Below are 22190 nucleotides of genomic sequence, written 5' to 3'. Positions count from 1 at the left end.
CTTCTCATTCCCCTGAGACCGCAAGCAGGGTTTGAGGACTAGCAATACTTTGACTGCTGATTGATGTGTTAAACAAGACAGTTGACAGAAGAATCTTCTAATATTTGCCTTTTATTCAGTGACTTCTGACTAGGTCAACATTTAATATCAACACTCAGGAAAATATTTTGGTCCTTCTCCAGATATGGGGATATCGCAGACGAAGAAACCAGCAGGCTCTGGCTTTGACCTTGAGATCCAGATGAAGTTTATCTCTCTGATATATTTTTGTTCTGTCTGAATTAGACTTGCAATGAGAAAAACACTGCTATATTTGTCTTTATTTTAAGTCATCAAGCATAATTGCTTATATTGCTTTTGTCTAATGAGGATGTGGCTCCAAATCTACATGTATTAACAGAATCAATAAATACTGTAGAATAGCTACATGAATGTAGTACTATTCCTACATGGCAGAATGATCAGCTTTTAGTAGCTTAAAAAGCACTGCTCTTGCTGTGTTAAATTTCCAGTGGCTGTAGATATTTCCTCCCTGTTGTGAGAATTGCCATTGTCCTGCATGGGAACAAAAGTCTCTGGGCTTGAGTCAGCTCTGACATGCCCTGGGGTAGGAGAAACTCATTTCAGTTCAAAAAACGAAGTTGAAAGGGGATAGGCAAAGCAATGCTGCTCGCTTCTGAATACGAGTAACTTTTCAGAGCTCACATGCCATTTGACTGTGTACAATTGTTGGAAGGGAGAGTGTGTTAGGGGATGGCTTGTTTATACGGGTTTTAGTGGAAAAGCATTTGTTTATAGCAGCCGCACTATAAACTCTGGAGGAACCTTGGCTGTAGCAATCAGCCAGACCCAACAGTGCGTTGCCATGTTGCGGTAGAACAATTTCACAAAGCTGGCTAGTAGGAGAATGATCCTTTCCATCTTCCCATTCTCCACCCGTGCACTGATATATGGTATTTCTCTTCTAGCCCCTTACAGACTTTTTCACTCTTTCTGGGTTATTTCTGTGCCGAGGGGCATTGCAGGCACTGCCAGCACCCCTGTGAGTTATTTGCTTCCTGTTGTGCTCTCTTAACATCTCATGACACATTCATTCAGTAAATTCTTTGATCCCCTTTCACCCTCCCTTTATACTGATGTATCTACTAAGGCTTCCTAAGGCTCTTTTTTCCCCTAGTAAAAAAGACCATAACCCCTTTCCTACTGGAGTCAGCAGTTTTATTTCCGTAGGGCTGAAACAGTCCGCACACGAAGCAGGCACATCTGGAGGGACGTGCCGGGAACTGCCTAAAGCCATGAGATGGGACTCCAGAGAAACAGCAGTGACTTGGGCTGGTCGGCTCCAAGGGGAAAGGTCTGACAAGCATTTAGGATAACACACCGCCTTACAGTATGTTTGGCAAAGACCTGGCTGGGTTTCTGTAAGGATGTTGTCTGTTCTCTCCGTCTCCATGGGCTGGAGAGATGTTAAACCACTGTTGATTAGCTGTGTTATGTACAAGCTGGAAGTGGTTGCAGGGTGGATTAGTTTTATTGCGAGGTCCTAAAAAGTGGGTACTAGTAGGAAAGGATTAGTGATGTTCTGAGCTAAGGACTGGGGAAGCAGGTAGGTGCAGAGTGGAGATTTAGGGTTGGGGGACAGCAGAAAGAGTGGTTTCTAGACAAAAGCAGATAAAACAAGCAGCAAAGTTAGGAGCAAAACCAAATCCTCAAGTTTAAGGCTTTAAAGGGAAACGTATGCAAGCTGGTACGGGTGTTTTTAATAGTACTTAGGGCTTTACCAAACCTGTTAACTTTAGTACAAAGTAGCAGCTGAAATGCTTTATAACCAGATGTTTGTGATTAGAGGGGGAGTCCTTGGGCTAAAGGGTGGGGTGAGTTTGGGCACACCACTAGGTTTTAGTAAAATGGAAAGTAACTTTGGAGCCTTAGGGAAACCGTGATGGGTCACAGGGTGGGTGGCTCCCTGTTGTGGGGCTTATTATTTTTTCAGAGCAGGCACATCTTGGTTTTGTGATGTGATGTAAAGAGAAGCCTAAACCTGGCTTAGGCTTTAGACATATTTAGGTAGGGCTGGGAGATGTAAAGAAGGCAGAGTCTGACAGATCTGTGTGAAGGGTGCTTATCTGTCTATAAAATGGGTGGGTTGCTTGTTACTGCAGCACTGTTTTTAGGGGAAAAAAAAAAAAGTTGCTTTTGCCTTATTCTTTTGAAGTCTGCTGTTGCACCCTTGCCTTTCACTCTGACCTTCTCGCTTGTGAGAATCGCTGAATGACCTTCTCCACACTGTAAGCACGTGCTCCTGGCCATTAGCTCAAGGCTCCTTGTGACCTGGCAGTGCTCTGCCTGTCACTGCCATGTGTTTAGCTTTCCCACCATCTGAAAAGAGAACTAAAAACCCGTCTTAGCTCTGCTAAAGGGTCAGCCTCCATTTTCTGCATTTCCTTACACTTCAAACATACTTTGCCCATCATGCCTCACAAGAGGAGCAGCTGCAGCTCTTCCATTACCTTGAATGTATAATCAGGAGCAGGGCTCCTCAGTGAGAGGCTGAACGGTGCTTGAAGCAGATCTCTGTCACAGGGTCTTTGGCTTTGACCATGTTGCACTGTTGATTTGTACGCTGCCGTTCCCTTCTGCAGCCGGTTCTCAGGAGGGCACTATGGGACCTGTGACATTATCCTTTCCTTGTAGTCTGCCTTGGTCTATCTGCCGTGTCAGGCAGCAGGGCTTAGGGAGCACACCTGCCCTGCAGGTTACACCCAGCTGCTACATCCGAAGAGGCATCATCTAGAAGGGTCTAGGTAAAGTGAAAATCTCACTGTCCTTTAAAAATGCTTCTGCCCTCCCACTCTACTTCATTTATTCCGTGTTCTGGTTGTCTTGTTATAAACCTGGGTCATGAGCTCTTTAGTCTAGGAAATACACTCTTATCCTGTGGTTGGAGATGCATTTTCCTGCTCATTTTGTTCTTTAGTGGGGTGCATGGTTGTCATTTTTTGTACAAAACCAATACTACGGCAGCACTGGTTAAAAAGAGAGGAAAATTTGCTACCAATCAAGTAGTTTATTTAAAGTCTGCCGTTGTGATCCTTGGATATCTGCCTGTTCTTATTTCCTGACACAATTGTGAAGATGTTTGAAATCCCTTCTTCCTGATAGGAACTAAACTGTCAATATGTAAGGAATGAAGGCTTTTATATGTTTCCAGTGTCACAGTGGGAGCAGCTGAGTCATAAATGTTCTTGAAAATCTCATCCTGTTCGGAGACTTCATGGCAAAATGTGGCTGACAAGTGAAATGGCGTTTCCCATGTGGTTGACCTTTTGCAGACGAAGATTCATTTAAGCAATGCTATGTTCCTATCAACTAGCAAAACCACCTTTTGTTATGCAAGACCACAAATGTTTCTTTTCATGATCCTAATTCTATAGGTAGGGTTTGCTTGGAAATGATGTCATACAAGCTCTTATGCAGAGAAAGTTCTTGCCTCTCTGTCTGAGCAGCCTGCCCTTGCTCGCTTCCTTGACAAGTTTGCACTCGACTCATGTTCTTCAGCCTTCCATTGTCATCAACCCCCCAATCCTCTGCCTCTGCGGGGAGAGGCAGTGCATGTATTCAGCGATCATTTTGAAGATGAATGTGTTGGATAGTTTTGATTACTAATTTGCTATTTTAAGTCCACATTGTGCTTTCATGGCTCTTATGGGATTTTTCTCTCACAGTAAGGGACAAAGATCTAAGGGGTGCCTGTTTAGTTTTTCTCATCCTGTAACAATATAAAATGTCATCTTGGCCTAAGTAGATACACGTGTCACCAGCCCCATGGCAGTGTACTGAATAAAAGCATTACCCTTCATACATATACTTCAATATTTAAGTGGACTTAAGGGAAAGGAACCGATAAATGAAATCCTTCTAGAATATGAAACTAGTCTGCTATTGCCTCACGCTCAGTTTAAAAGTAAAAAACTCTTAAAATGTCTGCTCTTAATTTTTTAATGCTTATTTTTAAGCTCAGCACAATTAAGAGATTCCTATTTCCAAGCCGGTATATATGACAGGTTTAGAGCAAAAAGACAATTATATGTCATCTTAAATCCAAGTATTTTTCCCACCAATCCAATTAGTTTTTCATTAGATGTCTTTATCTAAATATAATATCTCATTCTGAATTCAATGAATTTAGCTGTTTCCTCCTCCCACTGTAAGGTATTTTTGTTTTTTACGTGCCTCTGCTCTCATCTAGACACCATAAGCTTGCAGAGAGGGGAACTATTCATTGTTCTGTATTTAAGGTACTACCATGCTATTAAACTCAATACCTTTTTGCTTGTTGCTTATTAAAATGATCTATATTAAAAATGGTGATTTGTAATAATGCTGTGTACTTACATGGAAAACACTTACTTTGAAGCTAGGTCCTACCGCTCACAAGTTGGGAAGTACTTTATGTGTAGTACTTGTTCACTAAAAACCTTGTCTGGTGTAAAAATTGAGTCTGTGGTTTGCTTTAATGGAATCGAGACTATCTGTAGTCTTGAAGTTATGCATGGACTTACATGCTTGCTGAGTAAGTGCCAAGGGCACTACTCGGTAGCCTTACATCTTCACTGTAAGGGTGTCAGTATCCCGTCATAAACTGGGGTCTGATGCTGCAGTCGCCTCACGCCTGAGGTCCATCTTACAACTCTGAGCAGTCTAGCTGAAGCTAGAACATTACTTAGGTTGTCATTACTTGGAGGATGACTCTCTGATGGCCCCAATCCTTTCAACACTTCCACATGTGCTTAATTTGGGATTACTGATGAGTTTACAATGAAGGGCATATGTAAGAGCTGGCAGGATCTGATGTTCCTAATTTGTTGCTACTAAGAGAGATTTCTTAATATACCTATTGTATTTTAATTTAAGATGGTTTTTTTCAGTAATCAAGACATGTTTACTACAATCAGCGAACATTTTCTGGGACTAGGTCACTACCTTTTAGCAGAAACCAGTATGCCTGCAAGAGCTCGTACTATTTATTTTCCTACAACCAACATGTATTTCAAGAACCCTCATTGTACTGAAGGTTTCAGCTCAAGCTAGTGCACCAGGATGAACCTCAGAGGCATAATTTAAGAGACAGAGCAACTGAATATCCCATGAGCTGTACTTATTATCCCACTTTAACATGAACCATTCCCGAAAACAGCGCTTTGACCATCTTGATGAAGTTTGATTAGCTTGATGTGTGTCCTTTTTTACCTAATACTTGCTAACCTCTAGCTTAAGTAGAGAAACAACCTGGTGTATTTTGGACTCTGACAAAGTTTAAATTTAGAGGCATTAATGCTTCAGCCTTTTTAGGATGAATGGGGGGTGTGTGTGTCTGTGCTATGGTTTTTGCATGTCACTTTTTATTTTGGTAGATGTAGCCACATACTATTTCCCCAATTCTCTACCTTGTAAAGCCATTGCATCTACCAGATGAAGGCCTGTCCCTTGACACGGCACCCACTCTGCAGAAACGTTGAGAAACATATAGCTGAGAAAATTCTTGAATTCATATTTTTTTTTAAAAGCAGCCCTGTAATTTTTGCAGATGGCAATGCTGGGCAGAATTCTCCCCTATTGTGTTTCTTCTGTAGTTGCTGCAACGAAGTCTGAGTAATTCAGCCTCTCGTCATGGGTTATGTCCCACATTGCCAGAAAGAGTGGCGATGACATGATGATTGTGGTACATGATTAAATGGGGTGTGCTATGATCATTATGATTTATTGAAAAAAAAAAAAAGAAGCGAGAGAAAAAGCATGGCTGGCTTAGATGGAGGATGCGAATGTGTCATGTTGGGAGATCTGTACAGCAGTCCTATTGGTTGGGGTATTTGGGGTCTGCAAAGGCATTGATTATGTGGGCTTTTCTTTTTTTTTTCATTCCTCTTATTTTTTACTTTTGCTGTGTGGTCCCATGCATATCCCACCGTCAAGTCCTAAACCTCAGTCATTGTCGAAGGATCTTCATAGGGAAGCCAGTGTCTGACACTGTTTGGTTCCTGCCATCATCTGATTTGTACCCTTGGAGTGATGGGAGGGATGGGAGAACTGCGGCGCCTGTATCAGCTGCAGCTGTCCTGCAGCCCTGTCCTGCCATGCTGGCTCACTGCTGCTTTGCTGTGGGGTGTAGTTTCCACCTGCCTGGGGATGGTTCTGCCGAGCTAGTAGAGACCGAGGTGTTTTTACAAACTGGAGCTATGGAGAGCCTGGACGTCTTACTGAAAGGCTTCCCTGTGTTTCATGCCCCCAGCTTTCAATAAAATAATTCTTTTTTTTCTCTACAAAAATTCACCTACAGGCTTTTTTTTTTTTTTTTTTGGTATGTTCAGCCATCTCAGTGAGAACTTCATTTTGTTTCTCTGCCTCTTCTTCTCCTAAAAGTGTAGGTAGTGAAAACTGCTGGATTAACAATGTTGGAGAAAAAAGTTCACAGGAAAACAACACCATGAAAAAAAAGCTGTAATCTCCGTGTGTTATAGTGTGATACTGCACCTGGGGTCCCAAACCTCCTTAGCTCCTTACACAGCCCCTTATACATGCCATAAGGTTTGGTGCTTTGCATCCATTAGTATATCCACCTTCACAGTCACTGTGAAGAGAGGAAAGCTTTACTGTGAATTCACAGACTGGAAACAGACCTTGTGGCATGCCTACAGGGGCTGTTAAACTCAGCCTGACCTATGGCAAGGAGAAGGGTGTAATGAAGGAGGGTCGTATGGCTCAGCCTTCTGGAGGTGGCAGCCGCAGCTACGTGGGAAGAGCGATGTGGGAATGAGGCAACAATCAGTAGAGATGCTGGTGTGGGGTGAGAGGTATCCAGACATTCCACTATGGCTCCATTTGTGCTTTCCATTCATTGCTGGGCAGGGATTATGTGTGTGAGCGTTTCAGGGTGCAGGCAGGGGAGCTGCAGGTGAATAGGCTTCGTCTGGAGGCACTATAGGGTAGCCTTGAATACATCCTGATGTACAGATGAGCTCGTTTGGGCTTGTGCTGATATGGGGAAACATTTCACAGTGTAAACATGTCCTAACTGTGATTTTGTCACTCTGGAAATCTGCAACAGAGCAGACTTGAATTTTTAGACTGGAGTCTCCCAAGTTCTAGGCTGATGGTTTTGTTAGCTGACTACTTCTAAATCACCGACACCTAGTAAATCAATACATACTCCACTGAAAAGCGCTGATTTTGGCAACAAAGGCATTTAAAAACCAAAAAAGATGTGTAGAAAAGATACCAGTGCATGTCTCCTCAAGAATGACTTGGAAGCATTGAAGGGAATTAGCTACAGTTTCTTCAAAGCAGATACACGTGTTGATCCACACCACACCATCCTTTTAAACATCCTTAGCTTTGCTCAAACATTTGCACCGTGGAGGGAAAATCTTTGGGTTATTTCAAAGGTTACCTGATATGTTCTGTTTATAAAGTCTACTTACTGAATCACCCAAACTGGTTGGTTGCTTCAGGCTGATCAGATCCAGGCATTGCTACCTGGTAAATATGGTGAAGAGATGTTTCAGTGTGGCTCCTGGCCTTTGGATTTGTTGTATTCTCATACTACCCCTTCTGTAAAAGCTAGGGACAAGATAATTCTTGCTTTACAGTGTGTTTCTGCATTTTTTAGAGGTGATGCAGTGGGTAGAATTTCAAATCATAGAAAAAATAAACCAAAGTAAACATCCATGAAAGCGTAGCTTGAAAAACACATACAAAAATAATTCTTTGATAATTTCTTTCTGGTACTTCAAGGTAGTTGCTGGTGAAGAGTGCATCCAGTTGCTAGCATGAATGCCTTTTTTTTGTTGCTTGCCTACGTATTCAGGGTTTTAAAGTCTTGCATATGTGATTTAGTAATATCTCTACTAGTTAATAAAATCTCTACCCTTTGTTTTCAGAAGTGTAGAGATGACCCTGAAATGATGGCTCTATGATCATCTGTGATCTAGTTTTTCCAGACTGAAACTTCAGCCTCCATGATGAAGACCTGTGTGGCCACCAAATTTTCTGTGGACTATGGGGCACTTAACATGGGATTTACCCCAGTTCCTTAAACCAGCGCTGCCCTCTGCACCCTCTGCCAGAGGATGGAATGGTGTTGCCATGAGGTGCTTCTGCAGCCACTGGGAGGAGATGGTGGGAAGGTGATGGGGAGAGGACCTCCACCTCAGTCTCCTCATCCAGCCTCCTGGTGCTGGGTTGCTGAGCTGAGAGAAGTGATGGTAGTCTGTGCACTGCAGTATGTGCGCTCTCTTTGATTCTGGAATATACCGGATTAAATATTTACCGCGCTGCTCAGTGCATAAGCCATGGCTATATGCGCTCTGACCCTCCCTCCATCACCCCTCCGTGATATGTCATCACCTCTGGTAAACATGTATCATCCAAAATGAGGGGCACATCTTTTCACTTTACTATTAGTAGACAGAAGCTTTCTAGAGCAATGAAGGCGTTTCTTTATTCTTCATATTCTTCATTATTTATTTTCAGTGTGTTCTTACTGTTATATAGATATATTTTTGTGGCCATGTTGTGAAATTTATTTTTAAAATAATACAAAAAAAAGTCCCTTTTGATAAAAGTTAGACTTGTGATTTGAGCATCTAAAATATTCTTTAAAATGTGTCACAGGTCTGCTTGATTGCATTACAATGCTTACTCTGGGCACGTTGTTTGTCACAGTGGTAACTCATGCCACTGCACTGTTAAATTCTGGAAAAAACTGAGTGAACTCTTTCCAGCAGGAGATGCATTGGTCAAATACATTGTATTTATAAGAAAAAGCAACATTTTAAGTTAAAAGTTAAAGTTAAAAATGAGAAAATTGCACATCCTTCAAGGAGTTTTTTTTTTGTGGGGTCCAGATTTTAGGAATATCATATAAAAAACTAGGAGATTCACAGTAAAACCAGTAAAACATGAAGTCTTTTTAACTGTACCAGGGTGGAACATGGTATCCAACAGGAATACATTTGTCTGAAACCTTCACCATGAACAAGAAGACAAAGTAAGAGCTGTGGTATACATGTTTATACAGCAAACTTGGAGAAGGGCTGTACTGATCATGCAGAGGACAAGTTGGTATGGCCGAGCTGGAGGAATTAGCTGGGGTTTCCATCTTCTGCTGAACTCTGCATTTTTGTTGTTAAAGTTTTAAATGTGAAGTTTTTAATCTCAGTGTAGTTGTAATTCGTTGCTTATTTTATGTGAATCCCTTTCATCTGCCACGCTTAGCAGAGCAATAGCATAAAAGAGAGCAAGTTCTCCCTACAGTAATAAAGTAAGTCATAGTTAATTTTTGTTTATTTTTTGGCAATTAAGAGGGAGATCTTGTTTTTCTCATGTTTTACTGGAGTGCCCCAAAGCCCAGTGATGGTAGGTACTGCATGAAACGTGTGCACCAAGAAACGTTTGTTTTATTTCAATGTAGTTCCTCTATATTCTGGAGCAAACATTCAGCTCTCTTCTCTAAACCACATTAAAAAAAAAAAAAAAAAAAATCCCCTCGACCCCCCGCAAACAAAAGCAGTTTTCCTTCTCAGAAGAGCATCTGTTATGTAGCAACATCTGAATTTCCATAAATAATCCCAGATTTCCCCTGCACAAAGATATAAACAATTGTTCCACGCTCAAGCCTCCCCCGGCTCCTCTGCCTCTCTGGGAGGAGAGTGGGAGAGGACGTGCTGGTGGGGGGGTCTGCAACGGCACCCACGTCAGGGCTGAGGTGGGGCAGGGCAGGGCTGGCTGCTGGGCCCCCACGGTGAGGTGAAAATTTACCATGTGGACTGGAGATCCTGCCCGGCATGGCCATGGGTTGGAGAGGGTAATTTGGGATGGGGGATGCCACCCTCCCCCTGACCCGAGACATGAGATTGATGTCTCCGGTGGGGGCCCACCACAAAGCTCCTCGGGACCGGAGGCTTCCCACCAGTCCCAGCTCTGCATTTCTTTAATATAATATTTCTGCGGGGGCGGAGGGGGCAGGGGAGGAGCTAACATCTTCTGAAAATTCTTCCTTTTATTCATAGGCTGGGAGGTTGGTTTGTTTTGGGTTTTTGTTGAGCACTCAATTAGCAGGTAATTAAAAAGAGTATCAACTGAGCAACAAAGGATAATGGCACAAAGAGAAATGAGCAGTTCTAGAGGCAGCAACTGCTTCATAAACTCATGAAATTAATGAAGTTCTGCTTTGGGCTCCCTGCTGTAGTGATAGTGTATTTTTAACACATGAATATACAACTTGAGAAACAACTTCCCTTAAGAGGTTTGTTTGTTCCCCTTGCCAGAATGTTGGGTTGGGGTTTTTTCTGCTGGGCTAAAGTTGCTGACAAATTAAACCATGCCTTCAGCTAGCTTAATTTTTCCCACCCAAATGATTGTTATTTTTTAATTGCAAAATGTTAGAATGCTTAAATTTCTTCAGTGATTCAGTAAAAAAGGACGCCACTTTTTCCATTAAGGTCTTGGGATGGCTATTTAATATATCTTATACATAGACAAGAAAATCAGTTTATCTGAGTTAAGGGGCCATTTCACAGTGAAACTCATCTTTCCTTGCATTGACCGTGTCCTATGATTATTTCTTTTCCATTCTGGCTCAGGTGATTGCTCCAGACATTCTTTCTATGCTTTGAAAATCTTGCAAAATTTAATTTTGTTATTAGTGTCAGTATTATTCCTTGACTCTTTAGCGGATCCCTCACCTGCTGACAGCTCTGGTCTTTTGGGGGCTACAGTACTGATCTTCCTACTTACTTCCACTGGCACCAATTTTCTTTTACACATGCATTGTTGTGCACTGAATACAGGCTCAATAAGCATGCCTGTTCAGGATTTGCAGTTGGTTTGCTTGAGGAATAGCAGGAAATAATCCTGAAGTTAAGGGCTGGATGAAGGGCTGGTGAAGGCCGGGTGAAAATCCTTTCATATGTATGAAAATCTTGCCTTTATGTCCAAGCCCTGTAAGGGAAATGTGTACAGAGAATGACATTCACTTTGCATCCTAACGTGGTAGAGCAATGTCATCCCACTGTCAGCTGCTGAAGTTGATTTGACTTGAATTCAGCAGAACCTTAGAAATGCTTTTATACTGCTGCATTGATATTTTTATATCATCTTAAAAAGCTTCATATACTGACTCTTGGTAGTTTCTTTTTCTTTACAGTTTCATGACAATGAAATAATTGGCTGTGACATGCAAAAAGAAAGCAAGATTATCTTAACTAGAGTAGTTTAGCCCCTTTCAATACTCTCTATCTGCTTTTAAAATTTATGTACCCATACATAAGTTAAATCAAAATTATAAATCCATGTAAACTGAAGTTACCCAAGCTCAGCAAGGAAGTTTTGACTTTCTATGCTAGCCTTTGTTCTTGCCAATGTGAATGACTGCTCATAAAAACTAATTAATTTGCACTGGTACCTGAAATGCATCTGTGAATAGGACCCCTAGTCTCCTCTTAGGCAGACCAGCCTTTTATCTGTTGGGTCCTGCTGCTTCTCTAAATATTTCTCTTTAATCTGAAGAACTTGTTTTTCTAGAGGAAGAGATTTCTGGGGAGGGATCCAGGAGTTACCAGTGCTCAGCGGGATTTGGAGTGCTTGCAGTGTGCAGGATCAGTAGCACTAGGTGAGGAGCTCTCTGAGGCTGTGAGTTAAGATGGAAGAAAAAGATTATGAAGCCTTCCCTTACCCCAGGCCTTGAGCAACAATACTTCTCATTGTGCACCCTTCCAGAGGGTGGTGGGATGTGGTCCAGTGGCTATCCTTCTGCTCCTGTTGTAAAAGCTCACCAAGAAACAGTTCGCTAAGAAAAGTATTGTCTGAAAAACCTGACATATTGTTAGAAATAATATTATTTTAAAGCATTGGCCACCTTCACTGTTGCTTAGTTGTTTCTTTTCCCTCCTGCCCTAACACCCCAAAGTGAATATGATCTTAAAGATGAGCACTTCAGCAGCACCTGTGGCTTCAGTCTGCTTATTTTGATTTTTGCATGCTATCAGTTGCTGAGGTTTTGGTGTGCCTTATGAATGTATGAAGTGAATTTCAAGGTTTTGGCTTGGACATGTGAATGGCCCGAGATCTAGTTACTCCTCTGTGATGCTGCTGCTATGGGAAGGGGCAGAGATGACCAAGCGAGTGCCCTTTCCACAGACGGCAAGTCTTCTGGCTGTTTGTCATTTTCCTCACCAAGTTTTATAACCTTTATGCTGACCTTCAAAGTCTTATCCTTTCTCAGGGCCCCACAGAGGGCCATGGCTGGCTGTTGTCTTCACATCAGGAACCGTACCTGGAGTCTTCTTCTTGAGTGTCCTAGTCTTCCATGGTGGTGAAAGCCAGAAAGTTTTGTGATGCAAAAGATGTATTGATGGAGCCTGCTCCAAATGTCTCATGTACAGTATCTAAAGCAGTAGAGAGGTAGAGGTGGTTCATGCGTGCACCTGAACGTAGGAGGTGTACATGTGTACCTGTGCCAATGCCTTCCTCTGAACCTCCTGCAAGGGGGGGGTGACCCATCAGAGTTGTACAAATATACCGGTTTGGGAAGATTCTTGGTCAAGAAGGTTTCTCTATTAAGGGAAAAGAGAAAAGATGGGGGGAAGACAGTCCATGCCCACCCCAGCCCTGCTAGCTCGTCCAGGGGGCTGAGCTTTGGTGATCCATGGGGGCTGACCTGTTTGCTGAAAGGTAAATCCTGGCACATGTACAGGTTGAATGCTCTTTTATCGGCAGAAGTGCTGCAGCCAGCGGCTTGTGCATTGTAACAGCTCAAGCTCTGGTCCGCCTCCGCTACCGGGAGTGCTGGGGCTTTCACGTAGTGTGTGCAGGTCTCCCCATGGGGGTTCCAAACACGGAGTGCCCCAAGAACATGGTGGCATCAGTGCTTGCTTGGGGAAGAGGCTGGGGGCAGAAAAAGTGCCCGTGAACCCTCACTTTGCAGCCAGTGCCATCAGCTGTCCCTTGTTGGGTTACAGGCATGGGAGCAAAAGCCTTGTGAGCTGGAGGGCATTAAGGGACTGCCGGCTGCTGTGCGGAGGACAGGATACTGTACAGCTGGAAGGGAGGAAACTGTAATGCAGAAGGAAAGGGATGGAGGTGGATTATGGCACTAAACCACACAGAATGCAAATCCTCAAGTGCAGGCTTGGCTGCAGCAAAGGTGTATCTTAATCTTTGTCCAATACTTGAGCCCACCCAGAACAGACTCTTTCATGAGGTTTGAAAATGTTCCACTGCTTTATTATGAATGAAAAAAAATACTGTTGTGTTCAAACACACCCTCTTCTTACAGGACATATGTGCTATTCATTTATGCTGATGGGGGAAAATATTTGTCTATTTTGCTTTGAAAACAGATGCTGAGATTGTGTGATAGAGGTCCTTTTTGTAGCTGTGACTTCCCAACTGAAAACTGAAGTTGTGATAAACTTTCTGGGAGAATCTTTTCTGAAAAGCCTCCCATCTATATTTTCTTTTCTGTGCCTTCCCGAAAACAAAGCTGCACAGACTTGGCTTGCTTGGCTAGGATTCAGCTCAGCTTTTGATTTTTTTTATGGCATTTACATGAAGTCTGCACTTGTGAGTTTCATTCACACAGCTTAAGAGAAAATGGTAGTTTTCTGAGGGTATCAAGCTCAGCTACTGGGGCAATATCTTACATATTTATTTATCTACCCAAGGTTGTCTTCTAGATTTTGCTGTCTTGGAAATAATTCGGTTTCATGGTTTCTTTTCTGTAACAGTACCAGACTATCTCTCCCTTTTGTGCTGCCTTTCGAAGATCCTCAGACAGAGGTTTGCACAGACCCCCTAAGCAGCATGTGCTGACTGCAGGACTTGCAAGATTGGCTTTTTCTAACAGGTAGGGTTTTCTCTGCTCTGCTGACCAGCTGTAGTTGGTGTTCAATTGCAGAGCCTAAGCCAGTGCCATCTCCTGCAGTGGAGACAAAAATATGTAAGACATCTGTGTCAATAAAATGCCCTGACAGCAATTCTTCCATTGCTGTCTGTGGCTGAAGTGACACTGGCAAAAATCACAGCTGGATCGGGATACATGTGCGGGATTTTGTCTGTCTGGGTTGGATCCACCTTGGCCCTGTTCTCAGTGGACGCAAATACTGTAGCAGCTTCACTGAGTTTGGTGGAGCAAATATTTAGAAATAGAGTTGCTTTAAGTTCTCTGAGGTGCTGCTAAATCTCGTCTTGCAAAAATTTGCTGTTTACCAGAATCCTGAGTAACTTTAAGGTTCCCAGGAGCTCTCTCGCCTCTTCTGCAATGAAGACCTTTGCAGACAAAGATGCCCACTGAATTTCTGCCAAGAACAACTTTCCTACCTCCAATACGTGCGCAGCAGGGAGGAGAGGGCACCTGGAGCGCTGGTGCTCCTGCCTCTGACTGAGGTACTGGCAGAGTTGTGCTCATTTGTCTCTGACTTAGTGTGCATGAGATCAATGAAGGGGAATATCTGAGGCTCTTCTATCTGGTCCCTGTTTGCCTTCTAGGCAAATATCAGGTTCAAGGGGGAATAAACCCTCCTTTCCTCATAGGCAGTACCCCATTTCCCACATAACCCACTTCCTACACATCCACTGCTGGGCTCACTGTTCCAGTTTTTGCTCAGCAGGAAAAAGGAGCGTATGCAGAATCACTCGCAGGTGCTCAGAGCCAGCCTTGCCACGGCTCCTCGTGGCAGGTCAGGCAGTTCGTGTTACCGAGCATGGTTGAAGTCTCCCGATAAGGCCGTGGCTGTGGCACAGGCAGACTCCGCACGTTTTCACTCTTGCTCTTTGGTGAGGACGGCCACACAGGTTGCATCCTGTGCTCTGTAAAGCTCAAAGGGTCATTTTATTTTTTCTTTCTACTTACATGTAGTTCATTTTCCAGAAGGAGTTTCTGCTTCTCTCCTGCAGCACTGGAGTGGTTACCAAGAGCTAGCGCCTTGACTGCTCTACTCCCGTGGTCCCAAAGGCTTAGCAGTCTGCAGTAGGGTGATTCAGTGTTCAGCAGCAAACACAGAAGCTACGAGTGAAAGACAGTAAGAGGATGAGCTCTTTTGGTTACTGCAAATCTGGGTGATCACTGAGCAGTGAATTAGTGCTGAAGCAGCAAGTTTCAGGTTTCTCAGAGCTCAGAACCTTTGGTATGTGTCATGGCCATATTTATGCAAGTATCGCAGCTTGTTGCACCTTCTGTGCAAAAAGATGTGGCTGTGCCTGATTATTGCAATGCCATTTCTAAATGTTAGCGGTGCTGAAATTCTGGCAAACATGCAACTTAGTGATTATAAGTCTCCTTCAAAATGATGTGCAAGAAAATGAAGAACAACAGACAATTTGCTGTCTCCTGTGCAGAGGAGGTGGGAGAGCAGCTGAATATGTTATCTTGCTTCTCCGCGTGATCTAGTTCAGAGCTGAGACGCATTGCTACAACCCACTGCTTCCAGGAGAGAGGAAAACATCTCACCAGAGAGATTTCTGTTCCTGTATGTGTGGCCCAGCACAGATGCCCTTCGTGACTGTGGGGTCTGACCAAAGGCAGTGCAGGGGTCCCTGTCTGTGCCAGTCAGGGCAGCGTCCACCCTCAGCACATACTAAATGCCTTTGCAATTGCATGTGGCTGCACCTCGGTTATGTGATGTGGGAGTGAACAGGCTGCTTGAGGGAGTGCTAAGACATGGGCTACAGCCTCCCCTACCTCTATCTCCCAGGTAAATTGATGCTTGATCCCTCATGTAGGACCATTGTGGTCAGTCTGACATCTGCTTGCTGTGTCTCCAGGTTTTATTATAACTTCATAACCCAACGGCCTGTGATACTACAAACAGTTTGTAACTGTTTTGTACTTTGTGCTGCTTGCACCTGTGCAGACTGGATTTAAAAGGCTGACAGGCACCCCGTGCATGCCCTCCGTCCACCCTCTGTCCCTGTGAATGACTGCATGGTCTGAATAATCCTGGAAGAGAATTGGGCCTGATCTGAGTTTGATTCTGTTACCATAAATTCCATGAATTATCACAGCACAAGAGAAGAAATTATGCCTAGGTTTGGCGAGATTTAGCCACTAGATTTGGAAATGGAGTAAGACCTTTCAAAACCCAGACAATCTATCCCAGTCCCTCCTACCTCCTGTTGTAAGTAAACAAGTTGGTTCTGTACGCTGATAAATCTTCCTCAAATCTGGGATATCTTTTGGCTGCATCTTGCCTTTGCTGGAAATAACGCATCCCCCATCCCCCTGTCCCCTCCGCCCCACTCAAATTCTTCAGCTGCAGCAGGGCAAGCAGCCAGCTCCTTTTCTGAGCATCTCTTGTCTGAGGCTCCATCCAGATGCTTCAGGAAAGGCCTGATCAAAGCAGCCAGTGCTCCGATTGAGCCTGTTTGCAGGGAGCTGTGGAATGGTCCTGTACTCCCCAGAAAATGCTGCAGCTCTCTGTCAGGCTGCCTTGATGAGGCTGGGCTGAGCTGCCCAGACAACCTCAGCAATGATGCGGTTGTCCCCCCGCATCCAGGGTGGCACAAAGGACAGAAAGGGATAAACACAGACATTTGGTTGGCAAAGTGAATGGTGGGAAGGATTTCATTTCGCTGTGGCAAGGCTGATTTCTGAATCCTTTCTGTGATATTATTTACCCTTCCCTCTTTTTTTTTAACTCCAGCAAGTTGATGACCTTACTCAGCATTTCCTTGGCTGAATGATACATATAATTTCATGATGAATATGGCAGTAATAGTAATTATGAACTCCACAAGAGAAGTTACATTTACAAATGGAAAATTTTGCCAGCTTGTGTTTAGTAAAGGTTATATTTACCACAAAACACCACAGTGTATATCGCAGCCTATAAACTCTTGAGCACTTTGAACTGTTACCCACATACAGTGCTGACAGTTCTTTGAAAGGCTTAATATAAAACTGTTCAGCCAGCTGAAGTAGGATGTACTTGTTCACACTGTAACCCATACATATGGCATTTAGAGTCATACTTTTCTTTGTACTGTATATGTCATCATCTACAATCACTGCTACATTTTTTTATTTCAGACAGCTTTAATACTGCGTGTGAAGTGAGTCTGACAGTAGGCTTACAAGAAGCTCCCCATCCCCAAAACTTCATTACCACAAGTAGCTTAAAATGCTCACATGCTTGGCAGGGTGAGCAGAGACACCCCAGACAGCCTGAAGCCCAATTGCAGGACAGTTAAAGCTGCCGGAGCCAGACCGGTGCTGTTTAGGATGGGCACGGGCATTTTGCTGTTTGGATAGTCCCTGCATCACTAGGCAGCTACAGTTTGGCATCTCTGTTGCCCCCGCTGTTTTAGATAGAAGGCTTCATGCTCCGGGATTGCAAACCTGGCTACCTGTATAAACACTGGATTAACACACACGTGCGCAAGTCATTGACAGTGACTGTGGAATGGGATGGGAATCCAAAATTACAGATGCTTTCTCAGATGCTAAACTGTTGCTCCACCTAACAAACAAATGCTGATAGTCCCATTTCAGCACCTCTGATGTGTGACAGTGCAGCAGGCAAGCAGCTGAAAGCCCAGGTTCTTACCACAACCCCATGTGGGCTACATGACTGTCCTGGGCCTGCCAAGTGTGATGGGGAATTGGGTGAATATGCTCCATCAGGAGAGCTCTACATAGCCAAAAAAAAAGTGGCAAAATCATCACAAATGTGTAAATTCCCATTTTTCTGGGTGACATGGTGAAAATTTACATTAATTCCTCTTTTGTCGCAGCAGACTTACTCATTCCTCCTAATTTGGGCTGAAAGTGTTCCAGATAAGGTGTTTGTGTGTCCTGCTTACCTGGTCATGATTTATCCTCATGTCACATTGATGACCCAAAGGTGGAGTTATTGTAGAACATGAAGTGTTTTTCCTCATAATTTAGAAAAATAGAGTTGGAAAAATCAATTTCATCAAAAATGAAAAAGAAATTCAAGACTGAACTGTGATTATTTTGTTTCCCTTCCAGCTTTCTGTTATGAAACACATTTACTATTTGTGAACTGCTCTGGTAAAGGGCAAGTCATGTAATTCCCAGAGAAGGATGATCTCAGGATGTGAAAGACTCTAAAGTGAAGCCAGATGAAAAATGAAGATTTGGGCGATTTGCTTTCATATTTCTCTCCAACTTGCCAGTGTTTGTGAAATATGTCTAGGTGCTGCTTGCGCCTGTGTGTTTTCTGAACCAGGGCCATGGCAGAAGTAGCAAACCTGCAACAGAAACCTTGCCTAAGCATATATGTGATTACATGACATGTTAGAAATTTTTAGGCAGATTTTGAGCCTTATGTCCAATGTTGTCTTCCTCTGTGTTTTTTTTTAAAATATTGCCACAACCTGGATTAAAATTACCAGGGTCACAAGTGATGGTCTGCCAGTTACATGTCCTACTGCTAGCACTTCTGCTCACTTTGCATTTTGTTAAGTATTGTGAAATGCACCGCTGCTTCTCTGAGTGAGGAACTTTGCTGGTCTATTGGAAAGTTTTGTGCGCATGTGAGATGGATATTGCTGAATGCAGCCTATGACATATATACCATAGCAGACCTCTTGACTTAAAACTGGTCTCCAGGTAACTTTGAAGAACCAATGGGCTACACTCATGTCCCCTTGTTGCTAGAAGTGCTGGGTCTTTAGAAAGTTGGAGCATTCCCAGTATTAACGGGTTTCTATTCTTTCATGTAACTTCATGTTGAAATGACAAGTTTGGACATGAAAAAGTAGTTATGAATTTTGATATACTTTCCTTTACATTATCTATGGTTCTCCAGTGTTCTGTCAGCTGCAAAGTATTGGCAGGTGCTACTGCTCTTTAGCCCAAGACCATCTCATAGCAACATATGCCTCCATAACCCCGCAGATCAGTTATGGTGTTTGTTCCGTAGAGGTGTTTCCGCAGATCTCCTCTGTCAGGCTCAGAGGGCAGCAGGACTGTTTACTCTCCAGCTTTAAGCTGCCACACTCAAATGACACTCACTCACCCTATGTTCTTTATATTGTGTGCCTGTAAAGAGACAGTTTGATTTTAAGCTAGTGGTGTTGATTTGAGATTTTGGCTGCACTGGATACTTCCTCCTTTGGCTGTTGCCTTCACAGATATCACAGGAAAATAGAGTTTTCTTTATCATGTATTGACTCAAGGGGTGACAGGACCTTTGCTGCTAGATGAAACATGCTCTATCTTGAAATTTGCATGATTCTCCTTTATAAGTATTAATGTTGCGGGGGAGGGGGCGGTTGGGGTACTATTCCAGACTTGTTTAGTTTGACAGGTGTTGGATTTTTAATTTTTTTTTAATCTTTTTTTCCCTCACCTGTTTTTTGTGGTCTTTTTCCTTTCAGATATTTACATCCCCACCCAGGAAAGCATTAAAGTCCATCTGCGCATCATTTTCTGCTCACGAAGGTTCTTAAATGTAGCAGGCAGCTGCCTAGATCCTGCTGAGGTCTCAGGAACCTACTGGCATGCTTAAGCTTTTGTTTGTGTGTGTTCTTAAACAGCAATGTCTATTTAACTTTTCTGAGAGAACTCCCCTTTTGTTAATAAATTGTTTTATTCGGTAGATGAAATCAGGTACCCTTTGGTGGGTGATGAAGTGGCATTATAAATAACTGGTGAGATCTGAAACTTCTTGCTCTGCTTTACTGCTTCTGTCAGTACGAAGTAAGCGAAGCAGCCGGGCCCTGGTGACCCAGCCAGGTGCCTGGCGCAGAGGGCGGCTGGCGCAGCACAGTTCGCATCCCTGCAGCTCATCTCTTCCCCCACCAAAGCAGGACGGTCCTGTCGCGACTGCTTGTTGTGGTCATCCCTGGCTCACTGCAATCTCCAGAATGATGCTGGAAAATTGCCTCTGGGACGGTTGGCTGGGTTGGGTCCGGTTATTACATCCACACTGGAGCAAGGGATTGCAAGGGTGGTGGATGGCCCTCCGGGAAGGAGTATTTGGTACTCGGGTTGGATTCTGGATCCTGAGGCAGGTTGTTCAACCTTCAGTACAAGACATTTGTGGTTTTAAAAGATTTTTTAAAAATCCAGCTCTAAGTTTTGTAGCTCCTAGTTAACTTTGTTCAAATATGATTACATGAGTAAAATACTGAATTCTCACTGAGCAAAATCTAATTAAAAGCAATAGAAGATTTTGTATAAGCATTGTAAGAAAGAGATGAGTGAGGATAAATTTACAATTACTGTGTTCCCATGCTAGTTTCACAGTCCCATTCATCCTGTTATTGCCTTCTTAGGCAATATTTCAGCACAAATAAAAGCCTCTGCAGTTTGACTAAACTTGCTAGGCCCACCCTAAGGCATGAGTATGGTAGTGCAAAGGATGCAGACATGCTTCTGCATGTCTGCAGAGAGATAAGGCTTGTGTTGTGCAAAAGGAAGCAAATAACAACTTGCTTCTGAGTGCAAACTGGAGCAGCTGTGGACTGCAGCAGCTGCCTAGCCAGTTTAACTGGTTACAAACAGTGGGCCCATGTGGTAGCATTCAGCGTGAAATCCCATGCCTGACTTTCTTAGTAGGCTCTAGGAGGTAGCGTTTGGGAGCTGAGGGAAGATGAGGTAGGATCCAGAGGCAAAGCTGGAAGTACTCCAGGCAAGATAGACATGAGATGGAGATTAGCTTTCACCTTTTGAGTGCAATTTAACCTTAGGGTTCAAGAAAACGGTTTGTGCCGTGTTTGGAGTGAGTGACCTGGCTGCTTCCCCCCACCTGAGGGTGAGGGTGCCATCCTGCATGCCGGGGCTTTGCAGGAGCAAGGTCCCTGCAGCAGCGGGCTCCAGCTGCCAGGGCTGCAGGGTGGATCTGCAAGGGGGAAGCGGGGGCCGACCCGCGACGGGAGGGAGAGAGGGTCTCGGCTACGGTGTCGCTGCCCGTATCCCCGTCTCGCTGTGCTTCATCCAGAAATCTCATTTATCCGAAGATATGGATGTTGTCCACGTGGTATAAATGGTTAACTTTCAGCATGTGAATAAACATGGAGAAGACAGCTTACGAGCCAGGGAAAGGCAGGGTTTGGAGGTGGCTGTGGAGTGTGGGGGGTTGCACAGCGACACTGGCCTTATCCTGTCCCCTGAGACAGTCATTTGGGGTTGTTAATGGAGAAATACAGGTGCTTGCTCTTCTGTACCTGACAGCTACGACCTGGGGTGCTGCCACTGAATGGTGGCTCTGAATGGTCCTTTTCTCTGTACACGGTGTACGTCGTCTGTCAGTGAGAAACCAGGGTGCTCATCACTTGGCAAGTATACTGATCCTGGTGTCATTCAGGTGTTCATACTCACCACTGCCTGATGGGGGAAAAAAATGGAAATACCTCTCACACATTTTATTTTAAATCTGAACTGCTAAATGACATCTGATGTTCTGGGCTATTTGTCCAGTAGGACACAAAAGTGACTGGTCATCCCTGGCCTCTTTAAAATCACCAAGAGCTTTGGGAGGGAGGTGAGGGAGTGCCTGGAGGAAGGCTGGGTGGTTTGGTAAGCACTGGCTTCCCACCACAGCAACAGCAGGTGTGCCTTCCTTTGGAGGGGATGGTATTTCTACGCTCGCCAGCTCCTGGCTTTGGCTTTTACTGCTGCCACCTGTGCCGTGGAAGGGTGCAAGGAGCGGGAGACATGTAAGGCATTTGTAGTGTCTCTCTGAGAGCTGCAGAATAGAGCAGAGAATGAGGAGCTGCTCTGGGCCACGCATGGTTTACAAGTCGGCAGTGTGAGAGCCGAGGTGTCCTCTCACCGCCACTTCTGCTCAGGGTCTCACGCAGCGGGAGGACTCACTCTGAAATATCGTGCTCTGGGAACGCAGGACCTTGCCACAGGCACCTGCTGGGTATTAAAAAAATGGGCGCTTCTTACGGGGCGCGACTTCTGAAAGCTGCTTCTCCCCCTACGACGTTGATCCAGTTTTGCTCTACTGGCCAGTGAAGAATCAAGAGGAGAAGCAGGAGCACAAGGGGGAAAAAGCAGAGCCTTTTTCCTATGGGTGGTGATTTAATGCATGAAAAAACATTTGATAACCCCTTCCCTGTGGCACCAGGGAAAGCTTCTCTTGTGACCGTCTCCTCAGCCTCCTCTACCTAAAAACTTTTATTTTTTCTGCACTATATTAAGCAACACATATTTAACCAAG

Source organism: Buteo buteo, chromosome 3 (genome assembly GCF_964188355.1).
Source record: "Buteo buteo chromosome 3, bButBut1.hap1.1, whole genome shotgun sequence".
NCBI lineage: Eukaryota > Metazoa > Chordata > Aves > Accipitriformes > Accipitridae > Buteo > Buteo buteo.
Note: the sequence above shows the minus strand (reverse complement) of the source record.